The sequence below is a fragment of the Silurus meridionalis genome, chromosome 11 (assembly GCF_014805685.1).
Source record: "Silurus meridionalis isolate SWU-2019-XX chromosome 11, ASM1480568v1, whole genome shotgun sequence".
Classification (NCBI taxonomy): domain Eukaryota; kingdom Metazoa; phylum Chordata; class Actinopteri; order Siluriformes; family Siluridae; genus Silurus; species Silurus meridionalis.
Window position 1 is genome coordinate 18,253,693 of NC_060894.1, and position 22,119 is coordinate 18,275,811.

Genomic DNA, 22,119 nt, shown 5'->3' on the forward strand with positions numbered 1-22,119 from the left:
CCCAAGTGATATTCCATGCTACATTCATCTTCTCTTATCTTCCTTGGAATACCATGTAGAGCATAAATATGAACTAGATTATGATTGGTCATATTCTGGTTTCACAATGCCACAATAAATATCAACAGTTATTAACACATTGTCCACCATATAGCCTGTACAGCAACTACTTGGTGGAACTTTTAGAAAAAAACAGTGTGTCTGAAGGGGACAATTTTCTCTACATTACATTCATAGCCCTAAAATTAGACATAACTTCCCAGCTTTGCCACTCTTTAATATGTCTATGTGTATATGTCTATTTGTCTAAAATGTGATAGGACCAGTCTTGCTCTGGGGATACAGCTAATGATGAATGTGCTGCACCAATCCTACATTTCATTCTTCATTTCTTCACTAATGATCATCAGGTAACAAAGTCTAAATACCATTAAACATTTAATGCTAACTCCTGATAAATCATAATTAGATTATGAACAACATGTAATATACTGTACAACCCCAATTCCAACAAAATTTTGGGATGATGTGTAAAATGTAAATATGGAGAAGACATTCTGTAGACTTCAAGAAATTGATTTGGTTTCAGATATTTACAATACAAACCATTCAAGAAAAGCTGAACAGTTGTTAAGCTTTTACAAGAACCCTTTTTACTTTTGGATTTTCTTTCATGTATAATTTACACAAAAACACACAATTTGTCTTCATTTTTAATCCCCAGAAAAACCGTAACACATTTTAACAAATTCACAGAAATCCCGGGTAATTTTATGAGGTTAATATTGATGTATGCAGGTGGTGCAGCTGTGGCTACAGTGAAAGGAGACTTTATAAATTGTGTACATTGTTTCTAGCTTTAAAAATGGCATTCATTCTCTGCATCAGATACCTGTCTGTTATACTATGTTTCTCTGCAATATTAATGGTTATATAGCCAATGCATCATAATGATAGTATTATGATGTAGATTGATTCAGATACGACACAACTGATGGGCTTGGGTGTGAAATGCACGGCCTGCCACTGTTCTAGAGTTTCAATGATCTATATCTGCAATAGTTTGTATTGTGGTGAACTTGGTGTTGAAAGGTATTAACCATTAAATTAATTTGTTTACAGTTCTGGAGAAAGGTGAGGACTGTGCATCACTAACATGATCAAAACACGTACTGAAAACAGAGTAGAGTAGTGTTGACTTCTCTTCCCAATCATATTTACTTCACTTCATTTATGTGTAATTACCTTCATTTCCTTTCAATTAAATTTTGTGTGCAGTTTACATGGAAAGTATAGCCACAATTCAAATAAACAACTTTTTTAGTGCACAGAGATAGATTTTATATTTGTATACACAGCCATAAACAACCCAGTGCATAAACAATTCTCTCTTGAAGATATTCTTTTTTATTTCAGAGCCCTGGTTGGAAACGTGATTTTGAATGCTGTTGTGTGGCATTTTGGTAAGGAAGAGAGAGAGACGATGTGTCCCCTACAGCCTCCATCATCAAAATGTCTGGGCATGAGCCTCATTACACATCTAACTGCTGAAGGCCGCTGGACAGGACATTTTCAGTAGGTGGCAATGGGGTTAGTGGTCTTAGCTGATAGTGGGAGTTTTAATGCAGTCTTGATTTTAACGTAAGGCTGTTTGCATGCACGCACACACACACACACACACACACACACACACACACACACACACACACACACACAATTGCTAATGGACCTTCAAATAGTAGATGCCGACCCCAAAAACATCCTGAACAATGTACCAGCACCCTTTGGATCCCACTTCATGTAGAGTTTTGACATTGAACATTTAAAGAGTCTGGCATGGAGGAGTTGGTGTTGGATATATGATGATCTCAGATGATGAACTATTTTTTAGTTGCTCAGTAGCTCCTGGTTCCACAACATCAACTGACTGTATAAGACTGTAGAAAGGGCATTACTTATAATCACACACTCCGGTGCTCATGTTAGTTCTCACTCTCCAGTGTTTTGTATTGTTTTTTAAAGATGTATAATTACACTCTTTATATTACCCAAATCAGAATGGGTTCCCTTTTTGAGTCTGGTTCCTTTCAAAGTTTCTTCCTCATACCATCTAAGGGAGTTTTTCCTTGCCCCAGTTGCCCCAGTCTGCATTAGGGATTACACATAATTCACTTATGTTAAAATGTTTTGTCCTATAATTCCCACATTCTGTAAAGCTGCTTTGAGACAATGTCCATTTTGAACTTTCTCTATGCTCCACTTTTAGATGATATATATGGTAGAATGCGTGAAGATTAATGAATCCAGTACAGTTTTTCTAAAACTTTGAATAAACAAAAAATAATAATAACTGGAAATATGTTGCACGGTCAAAAAACAGTGTCGCTCCAATCCAGAAATATTGCAATATTTAATTAAGCAATAAATGTACTTACTAAATTGCTCTTACACACAATGAAGCTCGTGCTAAAACTTTCTAATCACTTAAACTTTTGTTTCATCAATCTGGATAATTGCATGAAATGGTAAGATGCTCTACACTGAAGGGAAAAAAAGCACATTTGTCACTGCCAATAAACAAACTTTATCAGGAACATGACTCGAGAAAAAAGATCAAATTTGGGCTTTGAGATGAAAATCATATGTGCACAGTGATAAGAGATTTATCTTAACTCATTCTTTCTATGCTGAAGATTTAATATGTTTGACATGAGGATTCTCCATGAAGGACATCAGTTCTATTCTGTGATTTTATAATAACTATAGAAATCTGCATATAAATGGAAAGACTCCAACTAATGCACCTTAATTCATTTTCCCCCCAGATGTTTCTAGTGCCTTGTTTATGCTTATTACGTTCTTCTACTGTATGTTTAAAGGAAGTCATTAACATCCAAGCATAAATAATCTCTCTCTTTTTTTATAACAAAAACAACAAAACACAAAAACAGCAGGAAGGCAGTACATGCAAAAGGATCCAAAAAAAAAAGTCAAACAGAGGAAACAGGAGTAACAGAGGAAAAAACTGAAATCTAACAAGTTTGTGTGGCAATTTCTTTGACAGCAGCCATTGCTTTTCACATCAGTAGAGCCAGCAGATAAAATGGAGCTACGATCAGACTTCGGTCTCGTATTTACAGCCTGTGCATTCTGCAATCCAACATTTTTGCCTTTTATAAAGATACCGGTCGCTAACAAGGCCTGAATCCGTGTTCGCTGGTTGTTTGCTTTGAGCAACACTGAAATTGGTTCATTGATTCGTGCCAAACATTTGTTAGCAGAGCAGGTTTTGCATCAGCATTCTGAGAAGAGTCAAAACCAAACATAAATAAAGAACGAAAAAAAGGGAAAAAAAACACCATTAACACCATCTGGACACCTGGAAACACATGAATCTCCACAAATTACACACACGGATGTCTGTTTTTTGATTATTTTTTTTTATTTGGCCATACTTTGCAATACTTTGCATACTTTCCCTCTAATAAACTCATTTCTAATTCTGTCCATCTTTGTCACTCCCAATGAAAATCTTAACATCTTCAGCTCTGCTACCTCCAGCTCCGCCTCCTGTCTTTTAGTCAACGCTACAACATAGCAAACAAGCCATTAGGAATGTGAACCCAGCCATTAGGGTTGCACAAGCTAGTGCACTCTTACTGCCAGTCCAAAGCCTGGATAAATGGGAAGGGTTGCATTAGGAAGGGCATCCAGCATCAAACGTGGCAAATCAAACATACGGATCACAAACCAGAATCTATAAAGCTAATATTTATTATTCAGCTACTATTTTGTATTCACTAGAAATTTTTGGGGTCGCTTGTTTGTGACTTAAGGAAAATTATACTCTGGTGGAAAATCACCAATAATGTCATTATGTGTGGCTTCTTAATTTTGGTCCGCTTTTATTTATTTGAATTTGTATTTTATTTATTTCTTGTTTCTTTCAGATTTTTGGTGGAAACCTTCTAAAAATAATGGCCAGCAATTCACTATGAATGTTGATGTGTACCTTTAAGTAAAGAATCCAATTTGTTTGTAATTGAGCCATGTTTATCAGTAATTTAAAACCTGGTCTGAAGAATTTTTGTACTAATGTCCCCGATGCACCTCTCTAGCATTTCATTTTAGAACGAATTTGAGGTTGTTGTAGAAAACACTTTGTTTACTCCTGCTTCTAAACACAGTGTTATCACATGTAAATGTGCAAAAGACTGTAATGAAACTAAAACGATTTTCAGTCTGTGTGAGATTGTACCTTTTGAAACCGCAGTCTCCTGTTCTTGGCGGACAAGCATGGGACCGTGTGTGGTCTTTTGATCTTGTATTTGGCTCAAGATTCAATATCATTTGCATTCTGGTGGTAAATAATGCTCATTTCATTGATTTTTTTATAGCCCTCCTGTCTGGTAATTCTTTAACCTTCCTCAATGTTTTCCTTGCTAAAGAGACTGCTAGTCAGTGCCAGTCAGTGCCAGTCGTTCTATGTAAATGTTTAATCAGTTTCTGAAATACAGCCAGTCTGGCAGCAAAAACTGTGCCACAGTTAAAGTCACTGAGATCACACGTATTCCCCATTCTTATAGTTGATTTGAACGTTATCAGAAGTTATACATAGTCTGCACATTTCTCCTGCTGCTGTATGATTAGTCACTTGAATTATTTCAATACTAAGCATTTGTACAGGGGTTTCTATCAAAATGGCCATTATGTGTAGAAAGATTCTCTAAGTCCTAAAAGACGGAAGTTAAGGACTAAGGCAGTGAGATTCACACACACACACACACACACACACACACACACACACACACACACACACACACACACACACACACACACACACACACTTTTGTTCCTAAATGTAGTGCTGTAATGCTTGTGTTAAAATCTACATTAATAAAAGTTCTCTTCAAACTGAATTCAGAGCATCACGTTAATTGGCTATTAGTTCACAGACACTGTTTTCCAGCCATCACATTAAATCCATGCTTGATTTCCTAAATGGCATTTACCTCTAGTGCACTTTAACTGCAGGACTAAATGATTGACTGAGACTAAAATGTCTGAAATGAATAAATTATGTATTATTGTAACTCATATAAGTTATTTATTTCTTGAGTTTAGCGGTCGCTAGAAGCACACGAACAAAACACGTTTTTACCGAAGACAGCGAAAAGGGTATGGAGATCAGCTCAGCAAGCAGGCTTGATTTACCATAGCCTCCTGCTTAAACACCCTGCACAAACAAGATCCCATTAGCATGGCCTTATCTATTTGCATAACACTTAGAGAGGACACACTGGGTGAAGGATCTAGTCAGAAACTGCTGTAAGGAATTAGTAGCCCTCTGCTATTTAGTGACTCATGCATAGGGAAATCCTAACACAGGCCAACAGCATTTTAATAACCGGGATAATGAGAACATGATCACACAATAGTTCATTTACAAAGCATACACACTTATGAAGCGTCCAGAAGATCGCAGACACAGATGTCTAAAGTGGTTTAGATTTTTAAGTGAGTACGATTTTTAAGCAGTTATAAGCAGTTTAGTTTATTATAACTGAGTTATCTCTCAGTTATGGACAGGAGGATGAAGATGTGGATCTGGGTGTTTTGATTTGCTCTATAAAAAGAGAAAAGAAAAAGTTTGGTGTGGACATGCGGTACTTGAAAGCATATCAGCCTTTTGAATTCAGCCATAAACCCAAACAGTCTTGTACACAATAGTAATGAATTGATAGATTTATTTCATTTGACATTTCTTTTTCTGCCTAGCAAGTGTAATTCTGTGAAGCGAAGACACAGAATTACCGTATAACTAGTGAGCATTCAAATCAGAGCACCACCATTCGGGAAATTAAAGGTGGTAAATATTTTTTATAACTGTAAAGCACAGAAATCCTTACAAGGAACTACTTTTTTCTTGTTTCTGATATTTGCTTAATTTGAGCAAATGGTCATGTTTATTAGGGATGTGCATATTGATACCATACATTAACGATTCAAATGAAACAGCTAACTTACAATTTCGATTTGATTCAACACAAAGCAAATCAATGCGATACGATACGCTGTAAAAAATATAATGCTATTTCAATATGCTACAAAAAGTGCGCTTGAATTTATTTATTTTTTTAAAACAGCAAATCATAAATTAGCTTAAGCGCCTTCTGACATCTAAGGTATGGCCCTATTAAAAACAGACCTTGGTCATGCAAATTTGAAGAAATTAGACAAAATTAAACTTTTCCTGTTTTTTCTCCAGGAAGTTGCAACTCTCAGGACACACCTCGGTTTCTGTAGTGTTGTGATGCGTCACACACAAACACACACACACACACACACACACACACACACACACACACACACACACACACACACACACACATATATATATATATTTTTAGATTTATTTATTTTAGAAATCTGAGTTCTGAGAAATAAATGTAAAATATTTAGAGTAGAGTATACAAGAGTAATAGTTAAAATGCCAAGTGTCTGTGATTTGCAGGTTTTTTGTGGGTTTTTTCCAAAATGCTTGATTTAAGTTAACTTTTGCCACAACTACACATAATTAGGATCACATAGGAATCAGGATAAACAAATATTTGTAATACAGTTGTACATAAACTTGACACAATAGGCTATCAGGAATGGGGAGTTTTCCATTCAGTGTTCCTGCAGTATACAGTAGTCTGGATGGTGCGTGAGTGGGTGTTAGAGCAAGGTTTCTCCTTTCTACTGAAGCAGATTTGTTCAAAAGTTCAGAGAGCAGTTTCTGCCACTTTTCAATCCTTGTTTGTTCCCTGCGGTTTTGCTTTTGTGTGCTTATGTTTTTATTTTAAAACATGTAAAACAGGCGATTTTCAAGACTGCTGGATGGTGCACACTTCAACCGCCGAATAAGGCTTGTTAGTGAAGACCTTTTTGACTTTGTATGCTGCGACTCCTACATATGCAGAAAGACGCATCTTTTAATCATCTTCACATTCAATTTTAAAAAGTTCCCTGCTAAAAATGACAGATCATACCTAAAAGATAATGAATTTCAATTGTTTTTTTTAAAAACATTTGGCGAAAGTACTGTATGTTATTATATTATAAATCGCAAGTAATGTTTGATAAGCACTAGTATTACATTCTAGGAAAGTGGGTGCAAGTCTTTAATACACTTTTGTTAGGATATATTTCTCATTGTTTTTGTTACCATGTGTGGCCGGGCGGGCTCGACCTGCACCTTAATGCTTAGGCCATGATTGCAGATAATGGGCCCACCTTACCACTTTACCTCTATATTAGCAAGCTTCCAACTAAATGGAAAGCGACAGGCAAAGACACGGTTACCACAGACGTCACAATTTTATTATACATACATTTTTAAAACATGAAGCTCAACATCAAAAATAAAATCATTTCTCTGTAAAACCCAGAAACAAAAAATAACTTACAATGTACACAATTTACCACAAAATACAAAGAGAATTTGTTCGTTAGTGATTTGTTGTGTTTCATCTTGGGCAACAATTGTTTAGCTCAACATTGGATAAGGCACAATTCAAGAAATATAAAACCCACTTCAAATTATAATAAACCAAAACTCCCACAAAATACAGAACCAAAACAACCAAACAAAACCATCAAATAAATCAAAAAGATCAATTTCTAAAATGAGCAATTCTAATATATGCAAGACAAAGGTTATACAACAAAATTGTAAGAGACTGCGTCCTGGAACTGGAACCACTGGAAGTGAAGCATCGGCAAGGCGGCAAAATTTGCTAATAATGGCCTTGTTGCCACTATAACACTGTACCCAGTGAAAACTGTTTCTTGCTTTGAATTCATGTAGTAATAGTTTTTTGTAGAATTTGATGGTTAGGTATGCTTTACATGATTTTAACTACATAATGCAAAGGCAAAGAACTATGTGACCCAAATATTTATATATTTTACATTTTTCCATATATAATTTCCAAATATAATTAATCCCACTCTAAATCACGTAGTATGGTAAGATTACAATTATATAATTGAATATTGTTAATTGTTTATATGGCAGTATATTGATTAAAAGATATTTAATGTAACTTTCAACAATTTAAACTTACAAATTCCAGCCAATCAAAATCAAGTTTTCGACAGACCTATATAACATTATATACCTACTGTATAAATAATTTAATGGATCTATATAATAATTTATATAAAAAATTAAAAAACTCTGCAAAAACTATTGCATTCATTGTATGAATGTAAAGTAATGCCAACATCTGTATCTGTTTCTCATTCACAATATATTCATATCTATATCGGTATTTGGATTTTAAATAAGCATAGTTTAAACATAGTTTAGTTTTTTTCACCTATTAAACAACAAAAAAGCCCTCACATTAGTCCTCAAAAAACTAGAAGAAGAAACAACACCCCTGTGATTATATCGCTAACAAATGCTCTAAATTAACCCCACAGTGTGGTCTTTGTTTGTCTTGTGAGCTTTTGAGCACTTGTCTATATGAAAGGCGAAAAAAGCTACCTGCTTGCTTGAATTCCTCACTTGTGTTCATGATTTGAGTCTGAGAAGCTCTGTGTGCATCTAAATAAATAATGCAGCTACTACTCATGTCTGTGTTTCTTTCCTATAGAAACACTATCTGTTCAACCCGAATCAGTATGTTTGTATGTGTAATTCCCCTGTATAAGTGCCTACCACCAGGTACCATAGGTTACAGAGGGCACTCTTGTCCATTTAGGCAACACTGCAACTGACCTGACATAGAAAAGAGATGGTTGTTAATTTTAGGAGAGTCGCAGTGATTACCATATTTTTCGGACTATAAGCCACTACTTTTTTCCGCCTTTTTTCCGCCTTTTTGAACTTGCTTAAACAACGAAGCAGCTAATTTATGGATTTTTCCTAGGTTTTACCCGGTTTCACCAACTTCAAGCCAAAAAACTGAGCGACATAACATTAGACCAATGAAATTTCCGAACAGAAACAAAAAAGAAACGCACCTCACCTGTGTTCTGAGCTGCACGGCATCGGGAGAAAAAACTTCCACCGGTGGTGATTTTTAAACGCACGACGATGCCAAAAGAAAAACTCCAGAGAAAAACAGTTGTGAAAGGAAGGAGGAAGACAGTGAACAATGACTTCCTTGGTCGGCTACTGTTTAGATACAAGCCGTTGTAACGCAGGGTAAAGAGATGGCTCGCTAACTCCAGTTGCAACAGAAATCATATAAGCACAGACAGGTTTCCAAAACTCATGCTTTTTTATTTTTCTTGGCAACAGCTTTATGGGTTAGTCAAAGAAACTTAGAATTGAGCATCAGAAAATAATAAGGACATATTCCTCGGTCTTGCACACATGCGGTAATACCGGTAAAATGCGGCGGCATGCTATTCCCAAAATGCCGCTCTGCTCTTAAAGTAGCCACAACATATTTCACCCATTACACTGTATAACGGACACTGTCTTTTATTTAAGCCTGTGTAAATTTCATTAGTTTCAGTGTAGACATGCGTCTTATATATGGGTGCACTTAATAGTCCGGAAATTACGGTACTCCCTGCTATACATCAACAGCTTCTTCTTGAAGATCATAAAGAACATGTGGTGGAGAACTTCACCTGGTCCTTTAACAGTAGGTCACTAATAGGAAAGCCCAGCAGCATCTCTATTTCCTGAGAAACCTGTGGAAGGCCCAGCTCCCACCATCCACCCTGACCATGTTCTACAAAGGGACTATCAAGATCATCCTGAGCAGCTACATCACTGCATCACTCTTTTTTCTTAATCATGGATATTATACAACACACTGCATCCGCATAGCCACCAGCAGTGTGGCTAATCACACACACACCTCTCATACACATTCTTTACTATCCTACTGTCCGGAAAAAGGTACAAAAGCATTCAACCATTTTGTGTAACAGATTTTTTCAGAAGCCATTCGACTCTTCAATACAAAAAACGAAACTACTACACACGCAAATCATCTAATTTGCAGCAATTTGTGTATTAGTTTACTGGGCCCTTTTGCAAGGCCCTTAACTGATCAGTTGTATAAATAAGATCAGTGTTAGTGTCAGTGTTCTCATTCTTCCCAAATGTTTACTGTAGGTTTGAGATCAGAGCTCTATAGCTCTATAGTAGGTTGGCACGTTTAAGTGAACGCAAAATGTTATTATACTGTGTATATGTGCCTCCAGCTTTGTGGTAACAGCTTGGAGAAGAACCACATATGGCAGGAAAGGTCAGGTGTCCCAGTACTTTTGACCATATTGTGTAATTTTAAGTCATTCTAAATAAGAGCATCTGCCATAAATGTAATGTAGTGAAGTGTAATTTATCATTCTATTGAGAAATCACACTTCTGCTGCACTAGTTGGTGCTGCAGTGTCACTGTGTGTACTGTCTTGTGATGTTTGCAAACGTGTACTTTATGTAGTTATGTTGTGTTCATTTATGTTGTTTTTATGGAGCACCTTTGTCCTGGGGGAGTTTTTTAGTGCGTATTTTAGTGTATATGGTTGGAATGACAATATAAACCTTCTTGACTTGAGGTGATGGACAGAAAGGTGCTAATTGGTCAGAGCTAGTGGAGGCACAGTGAGTTAGCACTTATCAGGGCAAGCTTGGCAGCTTTCCTCAGCGCTACCAGCCAGTCGTCATTCCTTGTTAAAATTCACTTTAATGTCTGGAACCTGCTGCTTCCTCTGGCCCGCACACACGTGCAGCCCTGAAACTGCACTTGGATAGGTATGTGTGTGAGGCAAGACACGAATGTTAAGTCAGGGAAAAAAATTGTCATACAGAAACTCATCTCACAGGACTTTGACAGTAAACTTGAGCCCCCTTCGTGCTGTGTATGCAAATGTCCTCCGACTTATTATACTCTCTCACAGAAATACACACACCCAAAGCTTCTAATATATTCCCTAATACATTACAGCAGTCTTTATTTTGAAGTCGCATTTAACATTAAGTTTATATATATACTGTATATTAGGGCTGTCAATCGCATGATTGTTGAGTTAACTCGTGATTTTTTTATAACTTAATCACACATTTTTATCTTTTTCTAAATGTATCTTAAATTACTACTTTGCAAGTTTTTAATACTCTAATCAACATGGGCATGGACAAATATGGATGCTTTATGCAAATGTATTGTTTATTATTAGTGAAACCAAACTCATTTGGACAAAACATTCTTGTAAATGTACATTAAGGCGTTTTAAATTACATAAATCATCAGGACACCAAAAAGAACTTTTGCTATGTTTCCACACGGACGGTTTTAATTGCCGTATGTGTGCTTCATGGCGGACTTTGTTGCTTGATTTGAGACTTGGCGCCTTAGTAACAGATATTAAGTGATTAAAAATTATTTTTTGGTGGAGATTATTTTATTTATACTTGAATTATTTATTATAATTATAAAAAAGGGCATCTTGAAAAAATGTGTGGTGCATTGAAGGTTTGAATTTTCTCTCTTATTTATATATATATATATATATATATATATATATATATATATATATATATATATATATATATATATATATATATATATATACAGTGGAACCTCGGAGCTCATGAGGTTAGGGACCAAGACCGGTCATGAGTTCAATTTCCGCGACATTTTGATACGCCCCTTCCAACCCAGTAAAAACCCAAAGAACACTATACGAAATCGATTTAAATGAGTAAATAACACTATTTCACTCCATAACACTTAATTATTAGACTATTTTAACAATACTTTATGTAAATTAACAGCAATTACAATGCTTAATTAAAAAAAATAAAGTACAGGTACAGTAAAGTATGCAGTAGAGAAGTACAGAAAATACAGTACAATACAGTACAGAAAATACAGTAATGGGTACTCACTTTATATAGTATGCTGAAGTGTGTTTTAATGAGATAAACCTTGATTAGAAATGTTAAAACTAGCGTTTTGAGCAGCTCGCAGTTGCTCACGAGCCGATCTGAATGAGAGTCGCCGGTCGGAATGAAAGTCGCGAGCATGCGAGGTCGCGAGCGCTGAGGCCGCGAGCTCCAAGGCTCCACTGTATAAATAAGAGAGAAAATCTTTATATATATAATCTTTTTCCAAATTATATATTCATATAGAATTGTTAAAAAAATCTCTTTTTAATAAAAAAAAAGAAAAAAATCATTATTAATCTATCTTGACTGTCAGAGTCGATTCCAAAGTAATTGAACCCATACCATCACTCTTTTCTGACAGTTAATAAGCATCTCATAAGCTCACGTAGCTATTGTAAATTTAAATCGTTCTGGTAAATTGCTTTAGTCTTTCATTCCACTCATCCACTGCACTTAACTTTCTCATCGATCACTTATTATACCTCATTTTTTGTGCTTCTTATCAGTATTAGTAATATGGATGTTTATAGACAGTCCTTTATTTAAAACACAATCTTTGATATGTTAACTTTTCTGCCAGCGAGGGGAGGTTGTGATGACACTGTGTTCCAACAGCTAGGAGCAAATAAGGATTATGCAGTTCTCACTGTGAAAGCAGCAACCTGCAGCAACTCCCCCTGAACAAGAAACATTGGGATGTTTGTCAATTAGATTTGGCAAGGTATGCTCTAGTTATCAAAGCTTATACTAGGCCACTATTGAATTCTCAGCTTTGATTGGGTAGAAGGTGATTAAACACAATTTTATAATAGCTTGGCTTGGACAGTGATATCTGTTGTAAGATACACTATATAGATTACAGTACTGGGACACCTGACTTTTCCAGCTATATGTGGGATGGAGACACAATTTCTCACAGAGAAAAATTAAAAGTACAGGAATGTACTTAAAAGAGTACAAATGCATTGCCACACCAACTGTACCCTACCTTCTTGTTTTCTCTCAAAGAACATTTATGCTTTAAATCAACCTGTCCCACTTTTTTCACTCAGAAGAACTATGTTTGTTTTTTTTTTTTTAGGACAAGTTTGTTTCATGGAACATCAGTAAAATTATATGTAAAAATATTACTATGTAATTTTAAACCATACCAGGACACAAAGATACATTTTCATCACTAGGGGTGCATAAATGTTCTTTTAGAGGTACAAACAACAATGTTCAGGGGTACATTGCTGTACTCTGCTACAAAGCGCTTGTACACAAAGCCAACTCCATTAAGATATACTTTTCATTGTTTGGAAGATGTGGAATATATTGAGTGGTCTGCTAAAGAGTTCTGACCTTAACCCTATTAAACATCTTTGGGATAAACTGAAATGCTGATTGCATCCAAGGCAGGGCCGTTTCTAGCCATTTTGGCACTCTAGGCAAGATTCCTATTGTCCTCCCTCCATGGCTCTGCCCTCCCACCACAATGCACAATGCACACAGTACAAATCATTCGCAACCGTCCATAAAAAAAGTTAAACACATTTAATAATCATTGCAAAATTGCCTGAATTCAAGTATGAAGCATATACTGTATATTAAACTTCAGTAGACAAACAATTAAATAATTTAAACGGTCAAAGGTAGTGACGGTGCAGGGGATGCTACTGACAAACCCCCCCCCATTGAGCTTTCATTGAGATCTCAGGTTTATATTCTACATGATATTATTTCTGTAGGAAAAGCATACTTGTATATGGACTTGTATTAGACAGTCTAATCAACAGTTTTTTAACTGTGTATTTGATGATATGTGGAAAGCTACTGAGAGGAGATTATACAGCATGTTTTGGAAGGTCTTCATTTTTTAAATGGAGGATTCTTTGTAATATATTTTTGTGTGCTTTAAACTTAAAATTGATAGAAGAGAGTCTTATAAGGAACAGCTGTTTATAGCTAACATAAAGACTTGGTATAAATTGTGATTTCAAATCCCAGTTCCACCTGTGGCCCTGGAGCAAGGCACCTTAAACCTCAACTGCTTAGTTGAATAAAAAATTTGAAGTCAGTCTTTTTACCTTCTAATGTATAATGTTCATTTTTACTGTTGCACCATATCATTATGATGCACCATATCATTAAATGTAACAATAAATTGATCAAAAATGGCATATTATTTAATACAAAAAAACTTTTTTCTTTTGGCAAAATGTGTTTGTACTGTTACTATACTGTTGAACTATTATCGAAAAGTAATAAAAATATTAGTAACCCTATACCAAACCTATTACATCTTATCAGCAGCATTATATTATATTATAACAACCCTCACCATGTCCTTACATAGTCCTTACAATCATTTTACTCTATTTGCATTTTGCAAAATATTGCATTCTGCTGCCAGCATGGATACTGTTTAATTCTGTTTAGCTGCAAAGCAGACTGTACAAATAACCTGGAGTGATGGATAAAGCAAGCAAATGCCTGGCTTGAATAATTTCCACAGCCAGCTACATTCATTTGATTTGTTCCTTTTTATTTAGCTACATAAATAAATAAATGAAAACCAACACCACCCAGTTTTCCTCCTCAGTTTTCTCATCAGCAGTATAAATGTATTAATATTCTTATTTTCTCCCAGTTTTTGTTTTTGATAAGGTCAATCTCTATTTTAGGCAACAACCCCAAGGGATTGTATTAACTCAAAGTTTTAATAGGGTGGGAAAACTAAAATAATGTTATAGATTTCAATAAGATGTCAAAAGCCAATAAGATCCATTGTACTGCTTGTGTAGTTCATTAGGAATCCATGGACAGGTTTCTTTCTATGTATTTTTTATTTATTTTTTAATCATTATTATTTTTATTTTCATAAAAATTTTACTCAGGTATTGAGATTCAGGCCAATCCGGGGGTTGGGTGGTAACAGGGTCAGTGATGTTAATGTGCTGCATGGTTAACATGCCCAGGTAGATAGATGGAGCCAATATTCTGGCTGACATTTATTGCTGGGGTTGGTTATTGTTTGGCTTAATTGCCAGTTCCATGCTTCTGAAATTCTGAAAGAGTTTGCTAGAGAACAGTTTCAGAGAATTTTTGCAGTACCTCTCCCATGTGCATAGAATCAGTGTATACTTAACCAACACTTTTATTAAAAACACCACACAAATACTGAGGAGGCAAGAATTTTTGGGGCAAGGATTCACTGAAACACACATGAAACATTTGAGTTTGAAATTGTGGCCCATGTTGACAAGATAAGGTGCAGCTTCAACCTGCAAATCTCATGTTCTACCACATCCCAAGGTCGCTCTATTAGATTGGGGAAACTGTACTTATGGAATTAGACATTATTATATGGGTCAATTGTTGCCATAAAGAAAAGCACCATTTTAACAAAATTCTACTGTATATCTCTGGCATCTGAATAATGCTGGAAAGGTATTAAATGGACTCACTGTGTGACATGAAATCATTTTATAAGCTGCATGTATTGTTCACACAAGTTAGGCCCAAGGCTTTCTGTTGTTAGTGCACAATTCTCACCTGACCATTTATATATTTCAGGATAAACTGAGATTCCTCAGACCAGGCAATGTTTGTGCAGTTTTGCTGAGCTTGTGTGTATTGTATCCTTAGATTATGTTTTTTGGCTGTCAGGTCTAATCTTCAGATGATGTAACCCATTCACATCTTTGGTTTGTTTGTGTTGCATTCTGAGCTGCTTTTCTGCTCACCAAGATTGCAATTGCAAATGCAAGTGCTTAGTTATTGTTAGCATAACTTACGAGATTGTATCAAAAGGTTCAAAACTAATAGTGCTAACTGGTGCTATTCTGACCATGTGTGTTACCATGTCTGTGATTTCATCATGGACAGCAAGTTAGAACAAATAGCAACTGTGATCAATCTGTTTGAAACTGAAAATCTGCCACATGACATAAGTTTGATATACAGCAATGCTGCAATGAGTCGTTCGAGGTGTTTTGAGTGGCACACATGCATCAAGAGCAGAATGTCGAAACCTTTCAGTTACTTGTGCATAATGATTGTCGGAGAGCAATCCACCTGATCTCACTTCTGCACCCACTCTACTCACCAGATTTGGCTCCTACAGACATCTTCCCGAAGATGAAGATCTAGCTCAAAGGTCATAGTTTTGGCACCATTGCAAACATCCGGCGAAAAATCGCAGAAGGTGCTTAACACGCTTCAAAAACAAGTCAAGTTTATTTCCATATCCCTTTTCACAATGGACATTGTCTCAAAGCAGCTTTACAGAAATTAAGAATTAAGGTGAATGATGTGTATTTATTCCTGATGAGCATCCTTGGGCGACTGTGGCAGGGAAAAACTCCGCAAGACTTTTAGGACACATTCCAGAAGTTGCAGGAAGACTGGGAGCGCTGTATTGCTGTGCAAGAGGACTATTTTAAAAATGATAGTGTGTAAATGTAGATAAATAAACTACTTTCTTGTAAACAGAACTCGTCTTAAAGCTTTTTGACACCGCCTCGTACTTGTCAGCTAAAGCCAGTATAGAAATTGACCTGTTTCTTTCACAGTTTTTACCACAAACCTATTTAGAGGATTTGTTTATATGTATTTATTTTTGCTATGTTTTTTCTAAACATTGTGTAAACTCTTGAGACCCAGGAGAATCCCAGGAAATCATCAGTTTCTGAAATTCTCCAACCTGATGTTGCATAAATGCATTAACATGCCATGACCAAAGTGGTTGAGATCGAATATCTTTTCATTCTTTTGTATTATATGAACATTCTGGTGATGGTTCCCTCTGGTGGAGTGGTGGAGGAATCGTTGCTGGAACTGTTACTCAGATATTGTAATAAATTTTCTAATACACGTTTATAGTATCTGTATAGGTACAGTATATAGAATCAATCACTGCCTTTCAGATCTTTGTTTTACAACATTGATGTTCAGCTACAATTTGTTTACCCAAAAAACTGTTATCCCAACCTGCATTTTAAATGCTCATTCATAGGAATGTGACGTTTCTGCTTTCTCACAGTGTTACTATGTGACTTGGACACTTTTTCCCACCAAGATCCATATAACAATAAAACAGTTTAACTCTAAATTGTAGACCATTATTTCAGACTGACCCTGATATCTGTAATAAAGCTGGCTAAAGAAATGATTTCTATTTTATATTGGAAGTGAAAAGGGAAAAAACACTGTGCTTATAATGAGATCCTATCAGAATGATTCTCTCTATGTTCTGTAGGAGTGCTGCATTATAGTACTCAGGTCATTAAGTAATGCAAAGTACTCTTATTGTTATTGCTCTTTTCTCTAAGCTTGACTGTAATGTGTGTGTGTGTGTGTGTGTGTGTGTGTGTGTGTGTGTGTGTGTGTGTGTGTGTGTGCGCAGTCATGTGTCTCACTGTGCTACTGTTGAGTCAGACCCCTCTGGGCTTTGTCTGGTCTCAGAGGTGACTGTATTGCCTGTAGCCAGTAGCAATGTCAAACTAACCCTGCTTTAATAATGCTTTTTCCATGTGGATGTCTTGGCCATAAGGGGATCTGTGTTCACCTTTCAGCTCTGTAACTGGCTTTAGTTGCTGCACCTTAAAACCTTTAGCATGAAAAAAACGCTTTGATTCTTGATTCCTGTGGATTAAGCATGTTGTAGGGGGAGATTATTATTAATATTAATTCCTTTGCCTGTAGCCTGGCCACAATGGTAAAGACTGCACTTATTAAAGCTCCTGCTGTTTTACACCACCTACATCATGCATGCATACAGACTCAGGAGATACATGTAACAAATTATATAAGTATACTATCCATCTATAATATTTTACCCCAGTGCATTATGTTTGATATTGTAAATGCATTCTACTGAGTTGAATTCACTATTTATTGATTTGAATTTCCAAGCCACTTCTCGAAAAGCTACCAACATTTGGCATCCAGCACCACAATCTAATCAGATAGTGTACAGAAAGACAAGGCTGAGAAGATTACGCCGATTACTTTTGTATTTGTAGAACTCACTGAGTTTGTATTATTGGAACGGGTTATGACTTTGTGTTTGGCCTCCAAGAAAGCTTGTGGTTTAAAACGCTCATGTTGTGCCAGGTTTATAATGGAGGTGCATGTTCAGTTTATTTCCCTGTCATGTAGCTCACACCGGGAGCCGTTCTGTCGCTTTGCTTGTTCCAAAGCAGCTGCTAGGCTAATTCAATGCGGACCCTTTGTATTCCAGTACAGTTATAGGAATATATATATATATATATATATATATATAGATAGATAGATATAGATATAGATATAGATAGATATAGATAGATATAGATAGATATATATATGTTACACATATACATTACGGATAGTAAGATTCACTAATTCACATTGGTGCATTGGCATGAAAGTAACAAAGTGATGCATCGATTTTAAAAAGTACGCATTGGATGCAAGTTGGCATTTGTATCGTGATGCATCATTTTCAACATTTGTGCATCGGTTAAATGATTTATTTATATATAATTATTAGTAGATGCGCTACACTTTTATTATTTGGAAAGTAACGAATAATTTTTAATCAATATTTTATATGTAGATTGATTTCTCTTTGCTAAACTGTTTCTCAACCGTGTTCCTTCATCACCACTGCTCCTATGTAAGTATGACGTATTACAACACTACAAAGACCGAGGCGTGTTCTGAGAGTCACATAGAATACAGATTAACATGACAGAATCAGAGCTGCAGCTTCCTGCTGGCACTTAAGTAAATTTATGATTTGCTGTCTGTCTGAACCAAAGAAAAAAAATAACTTTTAGCATATTAAATTAGCATCATATTTTTTCCACGCATTATATTGCATTGAATCGCATTGTGTCTAATCAAATCGGAATCGAATCGCACTGCATCGTAATGAGGGTGAATCGCATCATATGTATCTTTAATGTGTCGTTATCATTGGCTATGCATCAAGATACAGACATAGATATATAACAGTTTAGCGAAAAATGTATCAACATATATAATATTGGTAACAAATTATTGGTCACTTTGTAAATAATAAATGTATAGTGCATCTATTAATAATTATATATGAATCAATAATTTGCAGATATGTTAAATATGTGTGTGCGTTTTACATTTAATATTAAATTCTCTAAAGATATGATCTACTTAACTGTTCTTATTTCAGCATCCTTTATGTCTTTATTCCTTTCATCCTTCAAACATTCACTCCCTCAAATGTGGAATTGTCAGGATTTTCACCATTTAAAAGAGAAACTATTAAAGTTGAACATAAAACGCTAAAGATTCCATAGCGCTAGCATTACCTGCTAACCACTTCCTGGTTAGCGGCTAATGCTAGCACTATGGATTCTATGGATTCTCTTTCATGCATGCTCGAAACAAAAATGCTAAAAGTGTGAGGTGGAGACTAAACAAACTTGCGTCCGCCACATGGCTATAGACAGTATAAGACCGGGCACTGTGATACACCTTGGGAAACCTGTTTTTTTTTATTTTTATTATTATTTTTTATTACTTTAAATTCATTCTGTGTCCATTCCCAAGAGTAGCCCATACCTTACATTCTAGAGTACTGTAAATGCCCATATCGGTGCATTTGTATTCTTGAGTCAACTTCGTAGTGCTACAGGTGTTGAGTTTGGAGTGATTGTTAGCAAAACCAGGACAGGGAATAGCTTCTGCCTAAAAGAGAATAGGTTCAGTCTTAGCTGAGAAAGGCCATTTTTCCCTTATGCTTTACCCTGTAGAACAGCACACAGTATGCCCTAAATAGCACTTTAGAAACAACTATTTCATAGTAAAGAAATACTTCTATCCAAGGAATTTGGACAGCGTTCAAATTGTTGCACTATATAAACGAAGGAAAGGTGACTTTAGGTGGCCTCACACAGCTGCTTCAATCAATTCACTTGCTGTTGTGAACCACTTGATGCTTTCTCGTTGTTCCTTTTTTTTTTTTTTAGCTTCACCGCAAATCCTTGTCAGTGATTTAAGATATCAAACGCCTCGCAAAGAGGGAAGGAAGGGACAGGAAGAAGGAGGCTTTTGATGTCGAGACGGTTGCTTTGGGATTCGTTAATGGTTGAGCGTGGCTTCTAGGGGCGAAGAGTTTTCGTGTTTGTGTATGCTCTGTGCCAGAATGTGCAGATAGCTGATGACTCAGCTCAGCCTAGAGCGTGTGCGTATGCTGGCTTTTAGTGCTCCTCTCCATGTTCGCCTGCCCACCAACGCTTCCTGTTTGGCTGAGTGTGCTCAGGCTGGCTTTAGCAGAAACAGAGAGGCTGGTGAAAATTGAGCGGTCAAGTGTAACGTCTCTGCTAGCGAGCCCTCTTAAAGAAAGCCTCCAGGGATTGCACTCTGAACGATTCACCCTGGGCATTTTGAATCAGCCTGAGGCAGAATTTTTATGAATATGGAAAAGACCATCAGTGTAGGACATTATGACACACTCCATAGTTGTACGATTTCTTCCTTGACTTGGGGTCAAGCAACATATAATAAACTGCACAAACAATCTTTAAAAAGACATCAATAAAGTTTCGGAGCATGTGGTGAGATTGTAGATAAAACCCGAATTTGAATTCTTGATGCAAAATGTTCTGAAATTGTAATTTTTTGTATTTCATAATGAGCCAATGAGCATTCACAGGAGTCAAGAGTCAAAATCTTTCATTTCATCAAGCTAAAAGATTCATAAAATATAAAAAAATATATATATTGTATTGCATGACATATTTTCACACGGTATTACCAAATTATAGGTTTTCATTATCGCTTCACCTGCACCAGTCATTTCGGGTGACTGCCCTCTGATTTCGAAAAATAATTTCGAGCCACTATCATCTGTGTTCATGGTTTAAAAATTTTTATATATTTTTATACTTTAAATAGTGACAGCATAATGATTGTTATTTAGCACTTTGTAGAGAAAACAACACTAATTATGCACACATCCCACTAAACAGGTGCAGGGCTGAGAAATAGCAAAATAATGCAAGAAAAAAAACATTTTGAACACAGAGAAATGATCATTCGAAAGAAATTATATATATTTTTTTAAATAGTAAGTAGTAACTATAATCAGGGATGAGTAAGTAAAAATAAAAATATACCTGGAGATAAAAAGTATTATAAATCATTCATGTAAATCCAAATTTTTAGCCATGGATCTGCTTTCAGGAAGGTTCTTTATTTAGTTCCTACCACACTATGTATCAGTTTGACACCTGATTGACTTCAAGACCTGTAGATCTTCAAGGTGGGGGTGAGGTGACGATTTTCTTTTATCACTTTCTGTTCAATAAGTGTATACTTCCAATCTGCGATAGATGGGATAAAACAACAGCAGAAGACCACACCAGGTTCCACTACTGTTAGAAATAAACAAGAACTGATGCTACACTGGATGATGAAACTACAGTTAAAGATCTGGTCTTTTTCCCATCTTCCAGAGGTCAGCTTTGAACTCAGATTCAGCATATTGAGAAGTGAAATGTTCTAATTGCATGCTTGTGCTTACATGCATCAAAAGTTTCGATGGAAAGAAGAGTTCAGATTCAGGTTCGGGTGAATCTGATTGAACTCCATCGGCTGTGTTCTGTTTTCTTTGTGGTTCACAGCAGGGAGTTCAACAAGCCTTCACCCGACTAAGTGCTGGACTAAGAAGAGCTCTGTTCTCAGGGTTTATTAAACCATTCCCAGGACACCATAGGGGTCACATTCACATTCTAAAACCCAACTCTGCTGACTAAGAGCCTTAAGGAAAGATCTTAATGCTCTGTAATAATCCCTTCATCAGTTTTTTTTTTCCCACAGCCCTGAAGGGATGAAAAACAAGTCCTGCTTTGTCTATTAATTAAAAAAACATGTATATTTAGTTTATTAGAATAGCAGTATGGTTTATTAGAATACAGATGCTTGTTCGAAACCTTGTTGTGTTGTATCGCCCATTATGGATGGACCTCTCTTTGTCTCTTTTTCTTCTCCTTTAGCATATCTATTTTTTTTCTTTATTAAGGACACTTTTCTGAGAGGTCTCTTGACAGTGCCCATCGTAGCCTGTTTTTTAATAAGAGCTTTAATAAGCTCTTGAAGCTCTCAGCTGAGCCCAGTAGAATGTAAGTCACATGTCTCCAATGTGGTGGCATCATGGGAATTATATACAACCCCAATTTCTAAACAGTTGGGACACTGTTTAAAATGTA